This window comes from Choloepus didactylus, chromosome 6 (genome assembly GCF_015220235.1).
Source record: "Choloepus didactylus isolate mChoDid1 chromosome 6, mChoDid1.pri, whole genome shotgun sequence".
Taxonomy (NCBI): Eukaryota; Metazoa; Chordata; class Mammalia; order Pilosa; family Megalonychidae; genus Choloepus; species Choloepus didactylus.
The window spans coordinates 13,230,043-13,244,473 of NC_051312.1; the positions used below are offsets into that span (position 1 = coordinate 13,230,043).

At 40.0% G+C, this 14,431-nt stretch overlaps 1 pseudogene; it reads left to right on the forward strand.

The window, feature by feature from the left end:
* Positions 1-550: 550 nt before the first annotated feature.
* LOC119538177 lies at positions 551-1,118 on the forward strand (annotated as a pseudogene).
* Positions 1,119-14,431: the final 13,313 nt, after the last annotated feature.

Consider the following 14,431-nt stretch of genomic DNA (forward strand, 5'->3'; position numbering starts at 1 on the left):
CCCACAGTCGATTCAAAAGCAATACGGAAAACCTGATCACATTGTCTTCCGTCAAACCTAGCCTTCCTTCCATGAGCCCACCATCCTGCTTAATGGAACAACCTGACTCAGAAACTTGGAGACATCATAGGCCCCTGTATTAGTTTCCAGTGGCTGCTGTAACAAACTAGAAAACATGGTGGCTTCAAAATAACTTATTCTCGCAGTGTTCTGGGAGTCAGAAATTTTAAACCAAAGTGTCAGCAGGTCTGTGCTCCCTCTGGAGGCTCCTGGGGAGAATCTGTTCTTTGCTCCTTCCGCATTCTGGAGGCTGCTGACATACTTTGGCTTGTGGCCCTATCACGCCAATCTATGCCTCCATGGCCATAGTTTCTCCTCTTCTGTCTGTGTGACACATCTCCATCTGCCTCCTTCTTATAAGAAGATAGGCGGACAGTCCCAGGGGGCCATGTGCAGGCAGGGCACTTCACACAGAATTCAGTGGCATTGGGTCCAGAGCCCACTCTGGACCAGAGCCCACTCCCCAGAGGGTGCCAAACAGATTGATGCCATGGCGATTCTTTTTGCTGTTGTTTCAGGGAAACTGCTATCCTAACCAAACATGCTTGGTGTGGAGGAAACTTCCTGGAGGTGACAGAGCAGATTCTGGCTAAGATACCTTCAGAAAATAACAAACTAACATATTCACATGGCAAATATTGGTTTCATTACATCTGCCAAGACAGCACAGTATATCTTTATATCACTGATAATGATTTTGAATGTTCTCAAGCATTTAGTTTTCTGAATGAGATAAAGAAGAGGCTCCAGACTACATGTGGTTCCAGAGCACAGACAGCACTTCCATATGCCATGAATAGTGAGCTCTCAAGTGTCTTGGCTGCACAGCTGAAGCATCACTCTGAGATGAGGGCCTATATAAAGTGATGGAGACTCAAGCCCAAGTGGATGAACTAAAAGGAATCATGGTCAGAAACATAGATCTGGTAGCTCAACAGGGAGAAAGATTGGAAATATTGATAGACAAAACAGACAATCTCATGGATTCAGTGTTCAACTATATCATTGTGTCACCTCTCTGTGGTGGATTTACATAGCCAACCTGTATGAATAAATAAGAAAGAAAAAGTTATCATTAACCAAGGGTATGAAAGAATAAGGAATTAAAAACAATCCATGTGGGGAGGCGGGGCAAGATGGCAGACTGGTGAGCTGTATGTTTTAGTTACTCCTCCAGGAAAGTAGGTAAAAAGCCAGGAACTGCGTGGACTGGACACCACAGAGCAATCTGTCTTTGGGCATACTTCATACAACACTCATGAAAACGTGGAACTGCTGAGATCAGCGAAATCTGTAAGTTTTTGCGGCCAGGGGACCCGCGCCCCTCCCTGCCAGGCTCAGTCCCGGGGGAGGAGGGGCTGTCAGCTCCGGGAAGGAGAAGGGAGAATTGCAGTGGCTGCTCTTATCGGAAACTCATTCTACTGATTCAAACTCCAACCATAGATAGACTGAGACCAGACACCAGAGACTCTGAGAGCAGCCAGACCAGCAGAGAGGAGACAGGCATAGAAAAAAAACAACACGAAAAACTCCAAAATAAAAGCAGAGGATTTTTGGAGTTCTGGTGAACACAGAAAGGGGAAGGGCGGAGATCAGGCCTTGAGGCGCATATGCAAATCCCGAAGCAAAGCTGATCTCTCTGCCCTGTGCACCTTTCCTTAATGGCCCTGGTTGATTTGTCTATTAGCATTTCAATAACCCATTAGATCTCTGAGGAGGGCCGTTTTTTTTTTTTTTTTTAAATCCTTTTTGCTTTTTCTAAAACAATTACTCTAAGAAGCTCAATACAGAAAGCTTCAAAGAATTGAAATTTGGGCACGTCAAGTCAAGAGCAGAACTAAGAGAGCTCTGAGACAAAAGGCAATAATCCAGTGGCTGAGAAAATTCACTAAACAACACAACTTCCCAAGAAAAGGGGGGTGTCCGCTCACAGCCACCATCCTGGTGGACAGGAAACACTCCTGCCCATCGCCAGCCCCATAGCCCAGAGCTGCCCCAGACAACCCAGTGTGACGGAAGTGCTTCAAATAACAGGCACACACCACAAAACTGGGCGTGGACATTAGCCTTCCCTGCAACCTCAGCTGAATGTCCCAGAGCTGGGAAGGGGGAGCAGTGTGAATTAACAGAGCCCCATTCAGCCATCATTTGAGCAGACTGGGAGCCTCCCAACACAGCCCAGCAGCCCAGAACTGCCCTGGGGGGACGGCACTCACCTGTGACATAGCACAGTCATCCCTCAACAGAGGACCCGGGGTGCACAGCCTGGAAGAGGGGCCCACTTGCAAGTCTCAGGAGCCATACGCCAATACCAAAGACTTGTGGGTCAGTGGCAGAGACAAACTGTGGCAGGACTGAACTGAAGGATTAGACTATTGCAGCAGCTTTAAAACTCTAGGATCATCAGGGAGATTTGATTGTTAGGGCCACCCCCCCTCCCCGACTGCCCAGAAACACGCCCCACATACAGGGCAGGCAACACCAACTACACACGCAAGCTTGGTACACCAATTGGGCCCCACAAGACTCACTCCCCCACTCACCAAAAAGGCTAAGCAGGGGAGATCTGGCTTGTGGAGAACAGGTGGCTCGTGGACGCCACCTGCTCGTTAGTTAGAGAAAGTGTACTCCACGAAGCTGTAGATCTGATAACTTAGAGATAAGGACTTCAATTGGTCTACAAATCCTAAAAGAACCCTATCAAGTTCAGCAAATGCCACGAGGCCAAAAACAACAGAAAATTATAAAGCATATGAAAAAACCAGACGATATGGATAACCCAAGCCCAAGCACCCAAATCAAAAGACCAGAAGAGACACAGCACCTAGAGCAGCTACTCAAAGAACTAAAGATGAACAATGAGACCATAGTACGGGATATGAAGGAAATCAAGAAGACCCTAGAAGAGCATAAAGAAGACATTGCAAGACTAAATAAAAAAATGGATGATCTTATGGAAATTAAAGAAACTGTTGACCAAATTAAAAAGATTCTGGACACTCATAGTACAAGACTAGAGGAAGTTGAACAACGAATCAGTGACCTGGAAGATGACAGAATGGAAAATGAAAGCATAAAAGAAAGAATGGGGAAAAAAATTGAAAAACTCGAAATGGACCTCAGGGATATGACAGATAATATGAAACGTCCGAATATAAGACTCATTGGTGTCCCAGAAGGGGAAGAAAAGGGTAAAGGTCTAGGAAGAGTATTCAAAGAAATTGTTGGGGAAAACTTCCCAAATCTTCTAAACAACATAAATACACAAATCATAAATGCTCAGCGAACTCCAAATAGAATAAATCCAAAAAAACCCACTCCGAGACATATACTGATCACACTGTCAAACATAGAAGAGAAGGAGCAAGTTCTGAAAGCAGCAAGAGAAAAGCAATTCACCACATACAAAGGAAACAGCATAAGACTAAGTAGTGACTACTCAGCAGCCACCATGGAGGCAAGAAGGCAGTGGCACGATATATTTAAAATTCTGAGTGAGAGGAATTTCCAGCCAAGAATACTTTATCCAGCAAAGCTCTCCTTCAAATTTGAGGGAGAGCTTAAATTTTTCACAGACAAAGAAATGCTGAGAGAATTTGCTAACAAGAGACCTGCCCTACTGGAGATACTCAAGGGAGCCCTACAGACAGAGAAACAAAGACAGGACAGAGAGACTTGGAGAAAGGTTCAGTACTAAAGAGATTCGGTATGGGTACAATAAAGGATACTAATAGAGAGAGGGAAAAATATGGCAAACATAATCCAAAGGATAAGATGGCCGATTCAAGAAATGCCTTCACGGTTTTAACGTTGAATGTAAATGGATTAAACTCCCCAATTAAAAGATATAGATTCGCAGAATGGATCAAAAAAAATGAACCATCAATATATTGCATACAAGAGACTCATCTTAGACACAGGGACACAAAGAAACTGAAAGTGAAAGGATGGAAAAAAATATTCCATGCAAGCTACAGCCAAAAGAAAGCAGGTGTAGCAATATTAATCTCAGATAAAATAGACTTCAAATGCAGGGATGTTTTGAGAGACAAAGAAGGCCACTACATACTAATAAAAGGGGCAATTCAGCAAGAAGAAATAACAATCGTAAATGTCTATGCACCCAATCAAGGTGCCACAAAATACATGAGAGAAACATTGGCAAAACTAAGGAAGCAATTGATGTTTCCACAATAATTGTGGGAGACTTCAACACATCACTCTCTCCTATAGATAGATCAACCAGACAGAAGACCAATAAGGAAATTGAAAACCTAAACAATCTGATAAATGAATTAGATTTAACAGACATCTACAGGACATTACATCCCAAATCACCAGGATACACATACTTTTCTAGTGCTCACGGAACTTTCTCCAGAATAGATCATATGCTGGGACATAAAACAAGCCTCAATAAATTTAAAAAGATTGAAATTATTCAAAGCACATTCTCTGACCACAATGGAATACAATTAGAAGTCAATAACCATCAGAGACTTAGAAAATTCACAAATACCTGGAGGTTAAACAACACACTCCTAAACAATCAGTGGGTTAAAGAAGAAATAGCAAGAGAAATTGCTAAATATATAGAGACGAATGAAAATGACAACACAACATACCAAAACCTATGGGATGCAGCAAAAGCAGTGCTAAGGGGGAAATTTATAGCACTAAACGCATATATTAAAAAGGAAGAAAGAGCCAAAATCAAAGAACTAATGGATCAACTGAAGAAGCTAGAAAATGAACAGCAAACCAATCCTAAACCAAGTACAAGAAAAGAAATAACAAGGATTAAAGCAGAAATAAATGACATAGAGAACAAAAAAACAATAGAAAGGATAAATATCACCAAAAGTTGGTTCTTTGAGAAGATCAACAAGATTGACAAGCCCCTAGCTAGACTGACAAAATCAAAACGAGAGAAGACCCATATAAACAAAATAATGAATGAAAAAGGTGACATAACTGCAGATCCTGAAGAAATTAAAAAAATTATAAGAGGATATTATGAACAACTGTATGGCAACAAACTGGATAATGTAGAAGAAATGGACAATTTCCTGGAAACATATGAACAACCTAGACTGACCAGAGAAGAAATAGAAGACCTCAACCAACCCATCACAAGCAAAGAGATCCAATCAGTCATCAAAAATCTTCCCACAAATAAATGCCCAGGGCCAGATGGCTTCACAGGGGAATTCTACCAAACTTTCCAGAAAGAACTGACAACAATCTTACTCAAACTCTTTCAAAACATTGAAAAAAATGGAACACTACCTAACTCATTTTATGAAGCTAACATCAATCTAATACCAAAACCAGGCAAAGATGCTACAAAAAAGGAAAACTACCGGCCAATCTCCCTAATGAATATAGATGCAAAAATCCTCAACAAAATACTTGCAAATCGAATCCAAAGACACATTAAAAAAATCATACACCATGACCAAGTGGGGTTCATTCCAGGCATGCAAGGATGGTTCAACATAAGAAAAACAATCAATGTATTACAACACATTAAAAACTCGAAAGGGAAAAATCAATTGATCATCTCAATAGATGCTGAAAAAGCATTTGACAAAATCCAACATCCGTTTTTGATAAAAACACTTCAAAAGGTAGGAATTGAAGGAAACTTCCTCAACATGATAAAGAGCATATATGAAAAACCCACAGCCAGCATAGTACTCAATGGTGAGAGACTGAAAGCCTTCCCTCTAAGATCAGGAACAAGACAAGGATGCCCGCTGTCACCACTGTTATTCAACATTGTGCTGGAAGTGCTAGCCAGGGCAATCCGGCAAGACAAAGAAATAAAAGGCATCCAAATTGGAAAAGAAGAAGTAAAACTGTCATTGTTTGCAGATGATATGATCTTATATCTAGAAAACCCTGAGAAATCAACGATACACCTACTAGAGCTAATAAACAAATTTAGCAAAGTAGCGGGATACAAGATTAATGCACATAAGTCAGTAATGTTTCTATATGCTAGAAATGAACAAACTGAAGAGACACTCAAGAAAAAGATACCATTTTCAATAGCAACTAAAAAAATCAAGTACCTAGGAATCAACTTAACCAAAGATGTAAAAGACCTATACAAAGAAAACTACATAACTCTACTAAAAGAAATAGAAGGGGACCTTAAAAGATGGAAAAATATTCCATGTTCATGGATAGGAAGGCTAAATGTCATTAAGATGTCAATTCTACCCAAACTCATCTACAGATTCAATGCAATCCCAATCAAAATTCCAACAACCTACTTTGCAAACTTGGAAAAGCTAGTTATCAAATTTATTTGGAAAGGGAAGATGCCTCGAATTGCTAAAGACACTCTAAAAAAGAAAAACGAAGTGGGAGGACTTACACTCCCTGACTTTGAAGCTTATTATAAAGCCACAGTTGTCAAAACAGCATGGTACTGGCACAAAGATAGACATATAGATCAATGGAATCGAATTGAGAATTCAGAGATAGACCCTCAGATCTATGGCCGACTGATCTTTGATAAGGCCCCCAAAGTCACCGAACTGAGCCATAATGGTCTTTTCAACAAATGGGGCTGGGAGAGTTGGATATCCATATCCAAAAGAATGAAAGAGGACCCCTACCTCACCCCCTACACAAAAATTAACTCAAAATGGACCAAAGATCTCAATATAAAAGAAAGTACCATAAAACTCCTAGAAGATAATGTAGGAAAACATCTTCAAGACCTTGTATTAGGAGGCCACTTCCTAGACTTTACACCCAAAGCACAAGCAACAAAAGAGAAAATAGATAAATGGGAACTCCTCAAGCTTAGAAGTTTCTGCACCTCAAAGGAATTTCTCAAAAAGGTAAAGAGGCAGCCAACTCAATGGGAAAAAATTTTTGGAAACCATGTATCTGACAAAAGACTGATATCTTGCATATACAAAGAAATCCTACAACTCAATGACAATAGTACAGACAGCCCAATTATAAAATGGGCAAAAGATATGAAAAGACAGTTCTCTGAAGAGGAAATACAAATGGCCAAGAAACACATGAAAAAATGTTCAGCTTCACTAGCTATTAGAGAGATGCAAATTAAGACCACAATGAGATACCATCTAACACCGGTTAGAACGGCTGCCATTAAACAAACAGGAAACTACAAATGCTGGAGGGGATGTGGAGAAATTGGAACTCTTATTCATTGTTGGTGGGACTGTATAATGGTTCAGCCACTCTGGAAGTCAGTCTGGCAGTTCCTTAGAAAACTAGATATAGAGCTACCATTCGATCCAGCGATTGCACTTCTCGGTATATACCCGGAAGATCGGAAAGCAGTGACACGAACAGATATCTGCACGCCAATGTTCATAGCAGCATTATTCACAATTGCCAAGAGATGGAAACAACCCAAATGTCCTTCAACAGATGAGTGGATAAATAAAATGTGGTATATACACACGATGGAATACTACGCGGCAGTAAGAAGGAATGATCTGTTGAAACATATGACAACATGGATGAACCTTGAAGACATAATGCTGAGCGAAATAAGCCAGGCACAAAAAGAGAAATATTATATGCTACCACTAATGTGAACTTTGAAAAATGTAAAACAAATGGTTTATAATGTAGAATGTAGGGGAACTAGCAGTAGAGAGCAATTAAGGAAGGGGGAACAATAATCCAAGAAGAACAGATAAGCTATTTAACATTCTGGGGATGCCCAGAAATGACTATGGTCTGTTAATTTCTGATGGATGTAGTAGGAACAAGTTCACTGAAATGTTGCTCTATTATGTAACTTTCTTGGGGTAAAGTAGGAACATGTTGGAAGTTAAGCAGTTATCTTAGGTTAGTTGTCTTTTTCTTACTCCCTTGTTATGGTCTCTTTGAAATGTTCTTTTATTGTATGTTTGTTTTCTTTTTAACTTTTTTTTTCATACAGTTGATTTAAAAAAGAAGGGAAAGTTAAAAAAAAAAAAAAAAGAAAAAAAGAAAAAAGACAAACAAGGAAAAAAAAAAAAAAAAGATGTAGTGCCCCCTTGAGGAGCCTGTGGAGAATGCAGGGGTATTCGCCTACCCCACCTCCATGGTTGCTAACATGACCACAGACATAGGGGACTGGTGGTTTGATGGGTTGAGCCCTCTACCATAAGTTTTACCCTTGGGAAGACGGTTGCTGCAAAGGAGAGGCTAGGCCTCCCTGTATTTGTGCCTAAGAGTCTCCTCCTGAATGCCTCTTTGTTGCTCAGATGTGGCCCTCTCTCTCTGGCTAAGCCAATTTGAAAGGTGAAATCACTGCCCTCCCCCCTACGTGGGATCAGACACCCAGGGAAGTGAATCTCCCTGGCAACGTGGAATATGACTCCCGGGGAGGAATGTAGACCCGGCATCGTGGGATGGAGAACATCTTCTTGACCAAAAGGGGGATGTGAAAGGAAATGAAATAAGCTTCAGTGGCAGAGAGATTCCAAAACGAGCCGAGAGATCACTCTGGTGGGCACTCTTACGCACACTTTAGACAACCTTTTTTAGGTTCTAAAGAATTGGGGTAGCTGGTGGTGGATACCTGAAACTATTAAACTACAACCCAGAACCCATGAATCTCGAAGACAGTTGTATAAAAATGTAGCTTATGAGGGGTGACAGTGGGATTGGGAATGCCATAAGGACCAAACTCCACTTTGTCTAGTTTATGGATGGATGTGTAGAAAAGTAGGGGAAGCAAACAAACAGACAAAGGTACCCAGTGTTCTTTTTTACTTCAATTGCTCTTTTTCACTCTAATTATTATTCTTGTTATTTTTGTGTGTGTGCTAATGAAGGTGTCAGGGATTGATTTAGGTGATGAATGTACAACTATGTAATGGTACTGTAAACAATCAAAAGTACAATTTGTTTTGTATGACTGTGTGGTATGTGAATATATCTCAATAAAATGATGATTAAAAAAAAAAAAAAAAAACAATCCATGTGACTCAAGCCTTTCACTACTGACAGATGGTATCTGTTGGTCGCTTCAACCCTCTTCTCAATTTTTAAAAAAATAACTTGTTCTATGCCATCAGATTTGTCTTTGTCCTATCAACCAATTATCCCAATGCACTTCAGATTGAACCACTTATTGCAGCAGTAGCCTTGAAAATGTGTTTGTTTGTTTCTTTGGTTTAACTATTGTCTACTTAGAGAAACATTTTTGGTTTCAATTTCACAAAGCTGTCACCAAGGAAGAAACTACAAGCTTTATAAGCTGTATGCTCAAAGTAAGCAGGGGTACCAGTCTCCCCTGGGAGCCCTGTACCCCTGGGAGCCATGTCTCAAGTAGGGGTGGGGGGAGGGCAATGAATTTACCTGCAGAGTTGGCTTAGAGAGAGAGGCCACATCTGAGCAACAAAAGAGGTTCTCTGGGGGTGACTCTTAGGCACCATTTTAGGCACGCTTAGCCTCTCCTTTGCAGTAACAAGCTTCACTTATGTGAACACAAAAGTATTCAAGAAATAGTATTGCTTATATGTCATCCTAATGTCTTTTGTTATTGAAGAGTTTTAGGTGCTTGAAAGCAATATAAGTGAAGAATAGTTGTTTATTATGAGAATTGTAAACAAATTGTTGGAGCTCCTTTTATTAGGAGCCCATACAGTTTAAGGTGTTTTTTTTTTAAATTCAATTTTATTGAGATAAATTCACACACCATACAATCATCCATGGTATACCATCTATTATTCACAGTACCATCACATAGTTGTACATTCATCATCACAATCAATTTTTGAACATTTCCATTACCACACACAAGAAAGAATAAGAATTAAAGTTAAAGTAAAAAAGAACACCCAAAACATCCCATAGCCCCCTTCCCTCCCTATTATTCATTTACTTTGTGTCCTCATTTTTCTATTCATCTGTCCATACACTCTATAAAAGAAGTGGGAGCCACAAAGTTTTCATAATCACACAGTCACACAGTATAAGCTATATGGTTATACAATCATCTTCAAGAATAAAGACTACTGGGTTGCAGTTCAGCAGTTTCAGGTATTTCCCTCCAGCTTTTCCAATACACCAAAAACTAAAAATGGATATCTATATAATGCATCAGAATAACCTCCAGAATGACCTCTCAACTCTATTTGAGGTCTCTCAGCCACTGAAACTTTATTTTGTTTCATTTGTCTTCCCCCTTTTGGTCCAAGATAGCTTTCTCAATCCCACAATGCCAGGGAGACCTGTACCCCTGGGAGCCATTCTCAAGTAGGGGTGAGGGGAGGGCAATGAATTTACCTGCAGAGTTGGCTTAGAGAGAGAGAGGCCACATCTGAGCAACAAAAGAGGTTCTCTGGGGGTGACACTTAGGCACCATTTTAAGTAGGTATAATAATATTCAATATTCAATGTTCTATGCAATTATGTTATTTGAATAAACTGACGATAGAAGTTAAATTATGTAATGTGCTACAAAAAAATATGGGTTTTGCACCTAATAATTATACATCTATGGTCTCACACAGAAGTTGAAGTTTTAAAAACACCACCAATATCATCCTTTACCCTTTAGTCTGATTAACCTTAGTCCTGACCAAGTCCATTTTGTTCATATCTCTCATTGAAGTCTGATCTCTTTTTTCAGACTCCTTAACATTTGCTGTGTGGGGTAATGCTGACCTTCATACTTGCCAGACTCCAGCTCTGAGTCTCAGGTGTCAGAGAGATACCCAAAGTTCCAGGGACCGACCAAGTTATACATAAAGAGCTCAGCATCTCAGAATTTAGAAATAACCATTACAACTCAGGAACAGATGTAACGGCTATAAGAGCTTACAATCCAGGAAGCTTACAATAAGTCTTCCCCTGATAACCTATGCTCTCAGGCTCGGGTCTCAGAGTTTGTACATTACAGTTAGTCCATATTAGTGAGGCATTATAATGTTTTTCTTTTCATTTCTGGTTTATTTCACCCAACATACTCTCCACAATGTCCATTCACCTCACAGCTTCACTCCTCCTTGTAGCAGCTCAATACTCCATTGTATTTATACACCACAGTTCACCATTCTGTTCAACAGACTATGTAATCTTAGACCACCTCTATCCACTGCAGATTGTGAATACTGACACCATAAACCACACTGTGCAAATATCCATTCATGTCCCTCTTTTCAATTCTTCCAAGTAAATATCCAACAACTGAGTTGCAGGATCATATGGCAACCCCATGCTTAGCTTCCTATGGAACCACCACACTGCCCTCCAGATGGGCTGCACCATTCTACTTCCCCAACCATGGTGGTTAGGTACATCCCCTTCTCCACATTTTCTCCAGTACTTCTATCCCTCTGTTTACTTTTTAGACAGGTTTATTCATGCACCATACATACCATCCTAAGTAAACAATCAATGGTTTCCTGCATAATCATGTACTTATGCATTCACCACCACTATCTATATAAGGACATTTCCATTTCTTCCACAAAGAAAGAGGAAGAGGCATAAAAGTAAAAACACACAAAAAAGAAAAAGAAACAAAAAAAATGTCAACTAAAAAGCTACAAAAGAAAAGATAAAATTAAAATACAATACAATAAAAAGTCAAACAACACCAATGCCAAGGACCCATACCCCTCCTTAATATCCCCCCTTTTTAGGCATTAGGCTTTGGTATATTGCCTTTGTTACCATTAAAGGAAGCATATTACAATGTTACTATTAACTATAGACTCTTGTTTGCATTGACTGTATTTTTCCCCAATACCACCCCATTTTTAACACCTTGCAAAGTTGACATTCCTTTGTTCTCCCTCATGTAAAAACATATTTATACATTTTATCACAGTCATTGACCACTCTTGGTTTCACTAAATTATACAGTCCCAGTCTTTATGTTCTATCTTTCCTTCTGGTGTCCTACATGCCCCTAACCTTCCTCTTTCAACCATACTCAGTAATCTTTGTCAGTGTACTTACATTATTGTGCTACCATCACCCAAAATTGTGCTGCAAACTCACTCTCCTGTCTTTTCCTATCTGCCTGTAGTGCTCACCTTAGTATGTCTTATAGAGCAGGTATCTTATCTTGTTCACAAACTCTCTGATTGTCTGTTTGTCAGAGAATATATTAAGCTCTCCCTCATTTTTGAAGGACAGTCTTGCCAAATAAAAATTCTTGGTTGGTGGTTTTTCTCTTTCAGTATTTTAAATGTATCACACCCCTCCTTCTTGCCTCCATGGTTTCTACTGAGAAATCTACACATAGTCTTATCGAGATTTCCTTGTATGTGATGGATTGCTTTTCTCTTGCTGCTTCCAGAATTCTCTCTTTGTCTTTGACATTTGATAATCTGATTATAAGTGTCTTGGCATACATCTGTTTGGATCTATTCTGTTTGGGGTACTCTGCCCGTCTTGGATCTTTCCTAAGATGGGAATCTTTCATAAGATCTTTCATAAGAGATGGGAAATTTTCATTGATTATTTCCTCCATTATTGTTTCTGCCCCCTTTCCCTTCTCTTCTCCTTCTGGGACACACATGACACATACATTCATACACTTCATGTTGTTCATTTCCCTGATACATTGCTCATATTTTTCCATTCCTTTCCCTGTCTGTTCTTTGTGTGTAGGATTTCAGACGTCCAGTTCTCCAGTTCACGAATCTCTTCTTCTGCTTTTTCAAATCTGCTGTTGTATGTCTCTATTGTGTTTTTGTATCTCTTGTGTTGTGCCTTTTATTCCCATAAGTTCTGCCAATTGTTTCTTCAAACTTTCAAGTTCTTCCTTATGCTCACCCAATGTCTTCCTTACATCCTTCATCTAGTTTGCCATATCTCCCCTCAACTCATTGATTTGATTTTTAACTGATTTAGGAGATTTGTTTCATTAATAATTGGTTATTTCAATTCCTGTATCTCTGTTGAAGTATAAGTTTATTCCTTTGACTGGGCCATCTCTTTGTTTTTCCTAGTATGATTTGTAATTTTTGTTGTCTAGGCATCTGATTTCCTTGATTTCCCCAATCAGATTTTCCCAGACCAGATGGGCCAAGTTCTCAGAAAGAGGCTGTATTCAGTGTCAGGTTTCCCTGAGGGCAAGACCCAGCAGATTGCCAGGCTTTCCTGGGAGGCCTCTAGACTCTGAGTTTTTCCTATCCTGCCCAACAGGTGGTGCCTGTCATCCCACAGCTCCCCACTGGTGTAAAGAGGTATGGTACCTTAAATTCTCTGTATACACTGTCCTGGCCAGGGGCTGAGGGTGTCAGAAGCCATGATTTTGTTTTTTTCTGGTTATTTGTGGTTTTTTTCACACACACACACCCCAGGTCCTTGGGCCTAAATTCTCTGAGGGAGGGTCACCACATGTGCTGGGCTTACCCCTCTTTTCTTGGGGAAGATACACCCTTTAGGGGGTTATCTCCTCCACTTGAATTCCTCCTTTGTCTCTCTGACATGGTTAACTCCACCCTTGCCTAGGTCATCCTGGACAACTGTAAATGCCTGGGGCTTTCTCTAATGAGCTACTTAGGGAGCAGGAAAAAAAAAAGGGAAAAAGAGAGAAAGCCCCTTTTAAAGCCAGTCCCCAGACCCCAGTTTCACTGGTCAGCCAGTGTTGGTATCCAGTTCTCTGTGCCCCTTTTCTTGGGACACAGCTGTTTTCCAGTACTCTGAGCTCAACTGTCTCCAAAAGTCTCTGTTTTTATTTATGTATGTATTTTTTTTTCAGGTTACCTGGAAGGAACCTCAGTTAATTTTCCTGCTTAGCCTGGGATAATCTATGCTTGTAGCTTGTAGTCAATCATCCAGATTTGTGAATTAAAACCACTGTAGGAGCTTGGTTGAGTTTCTTTCCCTATAGTCTGTTTCTTTTTATCCACAGGGAAGTGTTTCAGCTCAGCCTGACATGCTGGTGGGTGAGGGGCACCAGTTCTGCAGTTTGGGGAGCTTTATTTACAATTCTGTGCTGTAATATCAACCATTCCACCCATTCCAGGCTAGTGTATGCTGTGTGTCCAGTCACGGATGTCCCTGAATAGTTGTTCCAGATTATTTACTAGTTGTCCCTGGGTATTTACTAGTTGCTCTGGAGGACTAACTAAATTCCATACCTCTCTATGTCACCATCTTGCCCTACCTCCCAGACAGATTTAGTTTTATTAAGTTTTATATAAACATTTTATTTCAATCAATTAGAGAGCATTTTGCTAGCCCATTAGAAGCATACACAATTATCCCTGTTCTCATAGTATTCACTTTCAGGAATAAAGTTGAGTGTGCTGATCATTCACAATAAAATGAATTACTTGATACCTATTTCCATGTTGCAGTTGATTTGAGAAAATGACGGTTAAATATTGTTGAAGGTTGTTTATTAATATATTCCTTT